Here is a 12,358-nt window from a genome sequence, read left to right as displayed (position 1 = left end):
AAATACTGTATCTTCATCTTGCATTTCTTTTTTCAACTTTCTTTTTTTTTAATTATTAAGAATTTTTTTATTCATTTAACATACCAATCACAGATCTCCCTCTTCCCTCCTCCTGTCCCTACAGCCTCCCCCTCCCTCAACCCACCCCCTATTCCCTCCTACAAGAAAGTAAGGCCTCCCATGAGGAGTCAGCAGAGCCTGGTATATTCAGTAGAGGCAGGTCAAAGACCCTCCCCTTTCCTCAAGGCTGGGCAAGATATCCCACCATAGGTCATAGACTCCAAAAAGCTGGCTCATGCACTAGGGATGAATCCTGATCCAACTGCCAGGGGACCCCTTAAGCAGATGGAGCTGCACAACTGTCTCACTTATGCAGAGGGCTGAGCTATGTTCATAGCAGCATTATTCATAAGAGCCAGAACCTGGAAACAACCTAGATGCCCCTCAATAAAACAATGGATTAAGAAAATGTGGTACACATATACAACGGAGTATGGTAACTCAGAAGTAAAAAAACAAAACAAACAAACAAAAAATGACATCATGAAATTTGTAGGCAAGTGGATAGAACTAGAAAATATCATCCTGAGTGAAGTAACCCAGACTCAGAAGGAAAAACATGGTATGTACTCACTCATATGCAAAGGATAACCAGACTACAACCCACAGCTCCAGAGAAACTAGCTAACAAGGAGGGCCCTTAAATGGATGCATGGATCACCCTGGGAAGGGGAAATAGATGAGATCTCTGGAGTAAACTGTGGAAGATGGGGGCCAATGGAGGGTAGGAGATAGGGGAGGAAAACATAAGGGAATGGGATGGTCGAGCTGGAATAGGGACAGAGTGGGAGAACAATGATTTAGATGCATGATAGAGAGAGACATCATGAGGATTGGGAGAAACCTGGTGCTAGGGAAGTTCCCAGGAATCCACAAGGATAACCCACGATAAGACTACTAGCAATAGTGGAGAGGGTGCTTGAATTAGCTTACCCCAATAATCAGATTGATGAATACACTAACTGTCCTCATAGAGCCTTCATCCAGCAACTGATGGAAGCAGATACAGAGATCTACAGCCAAACACCAGGCTGAGCTCCAGGAGTCCAGTAGAAGTGAGAGAAGAGGGATTCTATGAGCAAGGGGGGTCAACAAAACTAGTGGAAACTAATGAAATTTAGACCAACACCTGTAGAACCTCCACGAGACTAGACTAGGCCCTCTGCATATTTTTTTATTTTTTTTAAATTATATCAACAAGTCATAGACCCGTGGAATTAATTACAGTGTTCCTATTGCAGCTAGAATTGAAAAGTACATGTAATACTAATTTAAGAGAGAAGACTTTTAATTGTGAACACTAATAAATTATTTGTAATTAATGAAGAAAATTGTCCAGTCAAGTGACTGCAAGACATAGAGTCTAGAATATGCTGCTCTCCACTTTTAAATTCTCTCTTGTCAAAAAACATCATGGGGTTTCTTTAGTGTTGCCTTCCCTGTTGATATGATGGTTGCATATACAGACTAAGCTTTCTAAAACAAGTATACATTAAAACCTTAGAAGCATATCCCATCCATTACCCCCAGTTTTTTTATAATAACTTTTCAAAATAAGCACTTGTTTTTTTTTCTAACAAAGTATTCATGGAATCTGTTGAATTCATTTACTGAGTTCTAGATTACAGCAAAGTATTGCCAGAAAATCAGTCACAAAGATGGCTGCATCAAAAAGTAAATGACTAGAAATCAAATCGCTTTGTTAGTCAATGGCTCACGTTTTTAAGTAGAGAGGAATACTGTATCTATAATTTAATTCAATGAGCTTTTAAGTAGTGGTGCACAATGCTATTTAAGTTCAAGTAATGCAGCTACAAAAGTCTCCTTGGACAAGCTTTGGAATGGCATCCCATACTGATTGATTTAGCTTTAAGAACAATTAGATGCCCCACAAGGAATGGAAATAGTGAAGTCAATGGAACTATTACCTGAGAAAAGAATGTGTCAGAAGGTTCTCAAGTAAACCAAATTTATAAGAATGGGCCTTTTACTTTGTTTCACTTTTTATAAATGCTATTGCATTTGGAGCCTAAGAATCTGATTTAATTTTTCCAATAATAATAACAGCAAGAATTTCAGCATGCAAACAAACATCTAAGTCTTGAATTCTGCTATTTAGAACATGCTGGTTATACTGTGCACATAATGAATTGTCCCTCTCAATGTGATAAATTATGTATTAGAATAATGGACAGATCAATCCAAGGCGCTGTGAAAGTGAAACACGCAGCTTTTGGCAATGCATGCTCTGAATGTTTACATTTATCACCCAAATGTGGTGACTTTGATCCAGACCTTTGAGAGGTATTTATAAATCATGATTTCATTAAAAAATTTGACAAACTAATGACTTTTTATTTGTCAGAAAGGCTGTTGATGATATACTACTGGTATCCAGTAGCACTAATGTTCTTCTTGCTGCTTAACCTTCTGTATGATTGTTAAATCTGTAACTTGTATGAAACATCATACTCCCAACTGCCAGAGAGATCTCTGTGTAGGAAATAATCTGCCTGCATCCCAGGTATCACAGTTACTGCTTCTATTAGCTACAGGTCTTCTGGAGCTCCCTGATTGACCCCATCTGCTAAGGAAGAGCTCTGCTTCCATGGGCATGTGGAAAGTTTTGATAATAGTAGGTCATAGAATGGTTAATGCTATAAATTCCTAGTGTTTTATTATCATTCAATGATTATTAAAATTTTGAATTTGTGTGAACCATTCAAAAATATTACCACACATTTTCGTGATTTTTTGAAATAATTGTGACACTAGTATTAAGCCAGTCACTTTTTTTTCTCACTGTGTAGGCAAGGCTGTGGTGGAACTCTCTCTGTAGACCAGGCTGGTGTTGAACTCAGAGATCTGCCTGCCTCTGCTTCCTGAGTGCTGAGATTAAAAACTTGCACTAACACTGCCTAGCCAAGCCGGTCATTCTATAAAGGGAAAAAATTTGAGATTTTTGTGGGTTTTGTCTTTTGCTTGTTTGTTTTTTTTTTTTTAATTTATTTAGCATGGACTAAGGGAAACTGTGGGAAGAAGAATGCTATGAGAGAAGAAACTATTTTCAGTAAAACAAATAATTTCTCCAAGTGCTTCATGTATATAAATGTATCTCATCCTCTGTTACTCTTTATAGAGGACAAAACAAGAGGTAAACAGGAATTTCAACCCTGAAATTTTAGTTCCAGAGTCTATACTATAGATACAACATTGTCCTTCTTGTCTTATTTTGGTTGTCATATTTTGCTTTTGATATTATAATAAAATTACATCATTTCCTCCTCTCTTGCTTCCTTCTAAACCTTCTCATATACCCCTCCATGTTCTACCCCAAATTCATGGTCTCCATTTTTGATTGTTGTTACATGCATATTTGTATGTAATCTAAAGAAAGTCAGCTCAGTCTGTATAATGTTACTTGTATGTAAATATTTTCAGGGATAACTATTTGGTATTGGATAACCGATTAGTGTTCCTCTTTCCTGGGAAAGACTGTTTCTTCCACTCTCAGAAGTTCTCAGTTGTCTATAATTCTTTGTGTGGGGTTGACCTATAATTTTAAGGAATTTATTATATACTTCAAATGTCTAGACAAAAATTGATTTTACTGAGAGACACTAAGAAACATATCATGTCAGATAAAAGCTTAGAAATAATAAGCTACAAAATATAAAAAAAGAATCATACAAAACCTTATTGTTTAGAAAAAGAAAAAATCCTTTTGTGATTGTTTTATTATAAAATATGTTTAATACCTTAAATGTATACTTAGGCCAATGAATTAAATTCTCTACATTATTTATCTCTTTGTGCTTATTACACTATATTCTTGAAACTATTCATCAATAAAGTATTAACATTTGCTTAACTCATTGTATTTTCATAAAATTAATACCACCTTCATTTGCTCAACATTATGTAGAGAATGACTAAATCAAATTTCTAGTTGAATGTTAAGAGCTTTGGGTGGTTTTATTTGATAATTAAAATCTCCCAGGCTAACCAAAGTTCTGAGTTTCCATGTTGCTAGGGTGAATTCTAAGACTGACATCAGTTAATTTTGTTTCTCTGATCACATAAAAATGGACTTCACTCATTGCCAAGACATTTTAAATTATTTCTTTTATTTTTTGAGATGATAAAATAATTACACCATTCCCTTTCATTTTCTCCCTTTGAGCTCCCCTCTTACACCCTGTTAGTTCTTCCTCAAACTCATTCCCAGTTAACTAATCAATTATTAGTGTTTTGCTTGTTTTTTACTGTAGAAAAAAACTAATTTACCATTCAAATTTTTCAAAAATTATTTTTATGAGAAAGAAAAAAAAGGCATTAAAAAGAGCAAAATTTTTGAATGCTACCTGTTTTTCATCATTCATTCTTTGGCTTCACTTTAAATAGAATGTTATCTTAACACAGTCTTTGATTTAAACCAAAATAAGCTTCTAAAGTGGAATTACTACGTGAAATAAGTTGGGCTCTCTGCATTTCAAACAGTTGATGAATCATGTACATATATAATCTTGATTTAAATATATATGTATATGTGTGTGTCCATCCATGATAAATGCCATATATTCAAAATTAAAATTATCTCATCCATGAATTGAAATTATATCATTTATAAAAAAAATGTCCACCGGGCAGTGGTGGCTCATGCCTTTAATCCCAGCACTCGGGAGGCAGAGCCAGGTGGATCTTTGTGAGTTTGAGGCCAGCCTGGTCTCCAGAGAGTTCCAGGACAGGCACAAAGCTACACAGAGAAACCCTGCCTCAAAAAACAAAACAGAAAAAAGTCCAGTTAATTGCAAATTTTATTAAATGAAATAAATCAGGAATAAAATGTTGCTCTTTTACTCTCATATGAAGATCCCCTTTATAGTTTATAAAACCATATACAAATATATACATACAGATACACACACAGAGGAGAGCAGAGGGTGAATTAGGGAAAAGGAGTGGAAAAGCTGAAAATAAGACAGGGAGGGCTAAAGGGAATGTTAAATTAAATGACAAACATGATCAAAATACATGAGAAAGTAAGGAAATAGTTTATGAGTCTCAGCATGAGTTACACTCAACACATGCTGAAAATTGTCTAGTAGACCCAAGATCTCATCTGAGGGAAATTAATAAAGGACTCTAAGAGTGGAATTACTTTGTTAAGACATCTGTATAAATGAGGTGGAGCATGATATTTCCAGTGTTGAGTAGAAGAACATAGTACTAATTTAAAAAGAAGAAACAAAAGAATGGAACAGTACAAAGTGTCCTAGAAATTGTGTTTTTTCTCAAGGTTGCCTTCCAGGGAGTTGTTTCCTGAAATGATTGACAACTGCCATACTCATCATATTTTATATACACATCTGACCAGATTGCTTTAAAGGGTATTAAGTAAATATTAAACTATACATTTGAGTTTTAGCTTAGAGGCACATAATTATACAAAAAGCTTTTGTCATTAGATTAAAGAGAGTTTAAAATATGATTTCATCTTACATTTTACTGCAAAGAAACAAAATCACTGAGATAATATCTTTACTAGTGTTAAGTTGAAACCTATGATGGTAGCCTCCCCGTGTAGAGCTACACCCTTGTTGATAGGATAATATAAACATAAATAGGAAATGATAAACCCAAACAGTTCTAATAAAAATATTCTTAGGATTCAAATAATTTGCTCATTTTTAGAAATAGATTTAATAATAGCATTGTATTCTTAGAATCAATTGAAAAAGTCAGTGTTTAAAATACCAAAAAGAGTAGAGATCAGAGTAAGATATATTTTATCCAGGAGCAATGTTGTTCTTTCTTACCTATATTTTTAATATTCTCATTTTAATTGGCAGCATTGATTAGTTGAAAAATTAGGTAAAGTCAAGTTTGATTTATTGAAAATTTTTCATTTGTAAACTTTTAGAAAATTATTTAATGCAATACATTTAAACAAAAAAGCAAGAGATATATAAATATATTAAATATTTAATTTCAAGTGTGAGTAACATATAATAGTTTTTGTCAACTGCTTGTGAACAAATATTGACCAAATAGGAGAATGAACTGTGAAAATACTATTTTCTCAAAAAACTATTTTCTCTATTCTTGCAACATGCAGAATGAAGTAAAATGAATAATTTCATTATAACATATGTATTATTAGCTATGTATCATATGTTATTTAATTATTTGGTAAAAATAAAATCTGAAGTTAAGTGTATGACAGCCTAGTGTTTTCTTTTTTAATAGAAATTCTTCATCACTATACATTTACTGTGGACTTGAATTATGGGTCAATAGTCTATTCCATTAGAAAGAATATTCTTTTTTTCCTGAGGCTGAAAATGCACTTTTACTTTTATTCAAGAAGCCTAAATAATATGTCTTTGGGGCTAATATCCATAAAGTACTTGAGTTAGCTTTCATTTGCTTTTATGTGTAAAATGAGAAAACTGTCTTTCCTCATCAACACAAGTGCTATTTTTAAGACACTCTTGGGACTTTGTGAGAGAGGAAAATATCTATTCAACTTCCCCTCTCCAGAAAGAAGAAAAGAAGGAGCAGGAGAGGAGCCAGTTAAAGAATCTTTTTCTCATACTTTAGAGAAAATTATCCTGTTTTTTTGTAATCTGCAAATATTTTTAAAGTGGCGCCAAACACACATGCTTACTGTCTTGACCAGGGCAACAGAAGATGAGGGCTATGGTTTCCATGGAAGCTGGCAGCTGTGAATTCCACAAGAAATCTCAGACTGTGGTCAACCACACATTCTAGTGTGGAATCTGGGATAGGGCCAAAACCATACTTAGAACTAAAGCTACCATAGAAACTGAAGTTTAGAATTCTTCATTTTATAAATCAGGAAGCTAGTGTCCATAGAAAGTATGTGTCCTACCCCAGATGACTCATAAAGTTTGCAAAAAGGTTTTATATAGCTCCCAACTTACAGAATCTGAATACATTATTTTTCCTCCTAGCCACACATCTTCTTTTAATTTAAAAATGAGTATAGCTTGCATATAATTTAGTCCATTAATTTACAATTTGTGAATATGATAGTAACCTACAAAATACTACATTTATGCCCTCGTGGAACTTAAATAATAAGAACTACATTGCTAGACACCTGCATCATAGCAATTAAATAGCGTTTTCTAAAGATTAGCGTTTTATAGTTGTGTTTCAACCAGATGGTACATTAAATCACCAACACTCTGAAACTCATGATCCATTTTCTTCCAGCCCTCAGGCTACTTGAAAACAAATCTTATGGTAAAAATTATGCCACTTTATTCCAAGTTTTATATTTCAAGAATTTGTTTCAAAAATAAGTATACTGTTGTGGTATAGTCAGTCCACATTTCTAGCCAATATTTTAGCTTGCTTATTGGTAAAAGAAAAATAAGCCTTGGTATGTGAAAGTTTTTCCCCCTTATTGAGCACTTGGCATCTCTACATAGCAGACAAAATAATAATGAGGAGCACAGAATAATATCTTTGGAGGGCATTTCAGCTCCTGGGGGAAAATGAGATAGCAAATTAAAAGGGTCTTAGTTTTCACTCCAAAAATTATGGTGGTGCACACAACTTCGGCAGCAATAAACAATAAAATATCGTCACTGTGAATCAAATGAAGAATCAAAATCTCCAAGATTGTGTGTTTATTTTGTCTACAAACATTTTAAATTATCTAGAAACTGTGATCTCAGAGCTAAAAGCAATAATTTTGTGGTTAATTACTTTAACGTTTAACTTAATGTTCCATTTCCTTTGCACCTATAGATAGTAACAATGAGCTCAACATGTAATTACTCCCATCCCACTCACACACAAACATGAAAACAAAGTAAATATTCACGTTTCATAGAGACTTTTATAATGGAGCTACAAGAAACAGAGTCTGAATTAGTTTCGTCTTTCCAGCAAACAAAGAAATATCACAATGATAATGACCTTCAGTTCTGATGCTGTGAGTGGCTTTGTATGTTCTGCTTTTGCCAAATTTCTTCTATCAATAATCCAGATTCTCCAGAGCAATCCACCTTAAGGTGTTTATGGAATGAAATCTAAGTAATAGTGTGTTTGTGTTTAAGTTACAAATTATATTGTTAGCACAGAGAAAACGGCTTATTCATCATCAACATCTCATGTAATTAAAAAGATGAGGAAGATTAAGACAGTTTTGCATTTATGTTTTTGTTTCTATTCAGTGACCATAGCAAATTCCATACTAATTTTACATACTACTAAGGATTCTTTTTGTTTCACAGAGATGATATAAAACAAAAAGCTAGAGTTGGGATTTCAAGAACATGGCTTATTCCTTACAATAGTTTTAATTTCAAAGGGTACCTGATCAAAAGTAAATTCTGTAGTGTTTCTTTTAACAGTTATCAATAGGAAGTGTGATGATTGCAGTAAGCATATTCACGTGCAGATGATATATTATTTCTATATTAACATCTAAACTTCCTTGAGGTGAGTGTATGAATAGTGAGCAATGATGTATTCAAGGCTTGACTATACACAGTTTTGTTTCAAATGATTTCTGTCTATTTGGGTAATAAATATAATTACGCTTGGCTCAATCTGGGAGGAGGGGACTGGACCTGCCTGGACTGAGTCTATCAGGTCGATCCCAGTCCTCGGGGGAGACCTTGATCTGGAGGAGTTGGGAATGGGGGTGTGCTGGGGGGAAGGGGAGGGGGGCAGGAAGGGAGAGAACAAGGGAATCTGTGGCTATTATGTAGTACTGAATAGTATTGTAAAATAAATAAATAATAAATAAATAAATATCAAAGCAGAAAAAAATATAATTACAAAACTTGAGAGTGACCAAATTATTTGGTATCCTTCTAAATAGTGAGGTTAGTAAACCATAAGATAGGAAATATTGGAAATAATGCTGTACAATGAAGTGTATATATATTTTCTATAAAAATGACAAAACAATTGAACCCAAGGATTTTACTAGAAATCAGAAACACCTTAAGTCAATAAATCAGTTGTAAATACTAAAAATATCAAGCATATAATATTTGAGTTTAAAATAAATTTCTCCCATTTATATTTTTAAATACTTCATGTCATCACATGCATGCTTGTTAGCTTGACATTTTCATGGGATTTATAACAGTGGGCATGGGGCTGTTTCTGAGTCTTTTACCTGCTCTTAGAACCCTTTTCCACTTACTGCTTTGTCTTGCCCATCCCAAATATGAGGGTTTGTGCCTAATATTCTTGTAACTTGTAGTACTGTGTTCAGTTCCTGGGAGTCCTGCTTTTTTTTATGAAGGGAAAACAGGAGGATTTGATCGTATGGAAAGGGGAAGTGGGGAGAGAAACTGGGAAGAGTAGAGGGAGGGGAAACTCCCTTGGTTGGGATGTATTGAATGGAAGAAGGACAAATAAAAGTTTAAAAAAATCATGCTTGCTTCTAATGTCTTGATCAAATTCACCTGTATTTTCTCAACACCAGTCATTTCTCTATACTTCACTACCACTTTTCAATTTTAACTTCATGTTCTATCTCTCCCTCCTTTCAATTTTTACAACTTTATGCTGAGTCCATTTAGTTACATCTGTCTGTGAGTGAGTGTGGATCTGTATACTAGAACATGTGTAGTCTCCCAGATTCCACATTCTTGAATAAAATACTCCTTCCCACACTATCCATCAATTTCCTTGGTTTAATGGGAATTTATAATCCATGACTCTAAATTCTTGTTGATGTTTTGACTGGCTTGGTTTTATGCAGGTCTTGTATAGGCAGAATCAATAGTCATGAACTCATGTATGTATCTATAAGGTTTTATCTGGAAAGTAGTTTTTTTTTTGCTATTGACATATTCCCTGTGGGTATTCTAATATTCTACCTTTTTTATAATGTTCCCTGAACTAAAGACATAGGGGTGTGATAAAATGTCCCAAATAGAGTCATACTCTCATATTTTCTATTTTTTTAATCAGTTGTGGGTCTTTGTACTAATCACACCTACTGTAAAGAAAAACTTATTTGGTGAGTGCTGAGAAATGCACTAATCTGTAAGTATAAAAATAATAACTTATGAGGTAGTATATTATTATGTCTATTTAGCAGAATAATAATCATCAGTTTTACCTTTGCACATATGACCACAGGTTATTGGACCATAAATGGGGTCAGGAATTGTTTCTAGCTTATGGAGTGTGCTCTAAATCAATCAGATAGTAGGTTGTTATTCCCATAACTTTAGTGTCACTATCAACGGGGAGCATATTTTGCCTGGTTAGTATAGCTCATGGGGTTCACAGATTGTAAAGACGGTTGATGATTTTCTGTCTTGGCAGATCCAGAGAACATCTGAGTGTTATGAAATCTACTTGTAGAAATGAAGCTTCCAATTTGTACCAGGTTGTTTTCTGCCTGTTCTAGGACAAAAGTACATGGGTCTTTTTTTCAGTAGTATCTTACCAACGAGTTTTTATCCAGGAATAATGACAACAGCCTGCAAGATTTCAAGGATTTATGGGTTTGCATCAACCAAGTCAAACTTAGAAACTCTTGTCTTGACCTGGACTGTTTATTTCGTATTTGTACTCTGTAGCCCTAACAGACAACTTGAATTTCATGCATTAATGCTTTCTGTTGCCTTTTCCTCTTACTGATCCTATTTGCTAAATCCAGCCTATTCATGCCTAGATCATATTTTGGTGGACAATAACTTTTAATTAAATGTCTTTTTACAATGTGAAAAGAATTCTAGCTCTTCAAATACTAAAGAAAATAATTTTCAAGAAGATTACTTGATCTCATATATAATTTTTGAAAAATTTTCACCAGGCTACTTTTGTGCATATAATTATTGGATATATGAAGCTAAATTCCTGGAGGCTAAATAAGTGAAATTGATTTCTTCTTAATTTCCAAGTTTACTCAAGCCCAGGTGGCTCTATTGGGCAAGAGCTTTGCTCTGGTTACTAATATTGAATGTTATTATTCTTCATTTGTATTGAATACCTTTACTGTTGCCCAAAGAGTGAGAACACAGACTTCCATCATACACAATTGTAAATATTCCCAATTATTAGTGAAATCCATAAAATCAACTTGACAAGCAAAGAAAATAAAATAATGATCATTCAATGTGAAGAAGTGTATGAATAAAATATTAGCAGTTTATATAGCAAGAACTAAAATTATTATATGAGGGTTAAGTTTTCTGATGTTTTGAAGAAGAATGACTATATTTGCAACAGTTTATTACAAGTTTTTAAAAATAACTAACATAGAAGATTCCAGATGTTCCAAACACACAGAAATTGTAAATGTATTAGCAGATTAAAATGTGTTTGTTCCATTTTTTTCAATGTGCATCATTTACATGTGTCAAACATTAACATTATATTTCCTAAATATATTCAATTCTTGTCAAAATGTTAAAATTAATGTTCTATTATCAGCCTTCATCAATATTGAATTTAAATGTTCAATTTATCCAGAAATTCTCTATCAGGATTTAAAAGTTGCCTGTTCAGCATGGTTTAAATTTAGACAATTATAGACACGGTACTGTGAATGACTATACAAGTGGAATAAAAATATTAACACATACAAGGAGGAAAGAGTAGGTAAATGGGAGAAAACTTGTTTGGAAAAGAGAAGAATGAAAGTCCCACAAAGCAACTAGTCCAGTTTATTTTGGAAATCTACAACATCAAGGGAATTAGCTCGTTACCAGATTCCTTCTTTTGTAAAATGATTCTTTTAATTCATTTCTGAGAACTAGAAAAATATTTTGTACTATGTAAAATCTTTAAAGGCATTTAATCAAATCCACTTTCACTAAAAAGAAAAACTGAACTAGAACTATTTCTCTTGTAAATAATTTTTTCTTTTAAATAATAAAACATGTTACTTTTAGGTTCCTGTGATAAAATACCATGACCAAAATAAACTCCTTTGGCTTGTGGTCCCAGGGGAATAAAGGTCTATTATGGAAGGGTAGCATATCAGCAAACAGCAAGTACTGTGGCAGGAACAGACAGATGAGAACTCACTTCTTCAAACATAAGCACAAAGCTTGAGAGTGAGGAAGAGGGGGAGGAGAATGATGAGAGATAGGAAAGGAGAGAGGGAGAGGGGGGGAGAGAGAGAGAGAGAGAGAGAGAGAGAGAGAGAGAGAGAGAGAGAGAGAGAGAGAGAGAGAGAGAGAGAGAAACTGGAGGTGGAAAGAGACTTTTAATATTGAAGCCTGATTTCAGTGACATTCATTATCTAAACCTCCTCAATCTGCACCACCAAGTATATACCAAGTTT

The sequence above is a fragment of the Peromyscus maniculatus genome, chromosome 15, assembly GCF_049852395.1.
Source record: "Peromyscus maniculatus bairdii isolate BWxNUB_F1_BW_parent chromosome 15, HU_Pman_BW_mat_3.1, whole genome shotgun sequence".
NCBI classification, from domain to species: Eukaryota; Metazoa; Chordata; class Mammalia; order Rodentia; family Cricetidae; genus Peromyscus; species Peromyscus maniculatus.
The sequence above is the reverse complement of the archived record's forward strand: the minus strand, read 5'-3'. Positions refer to the sequence as shown.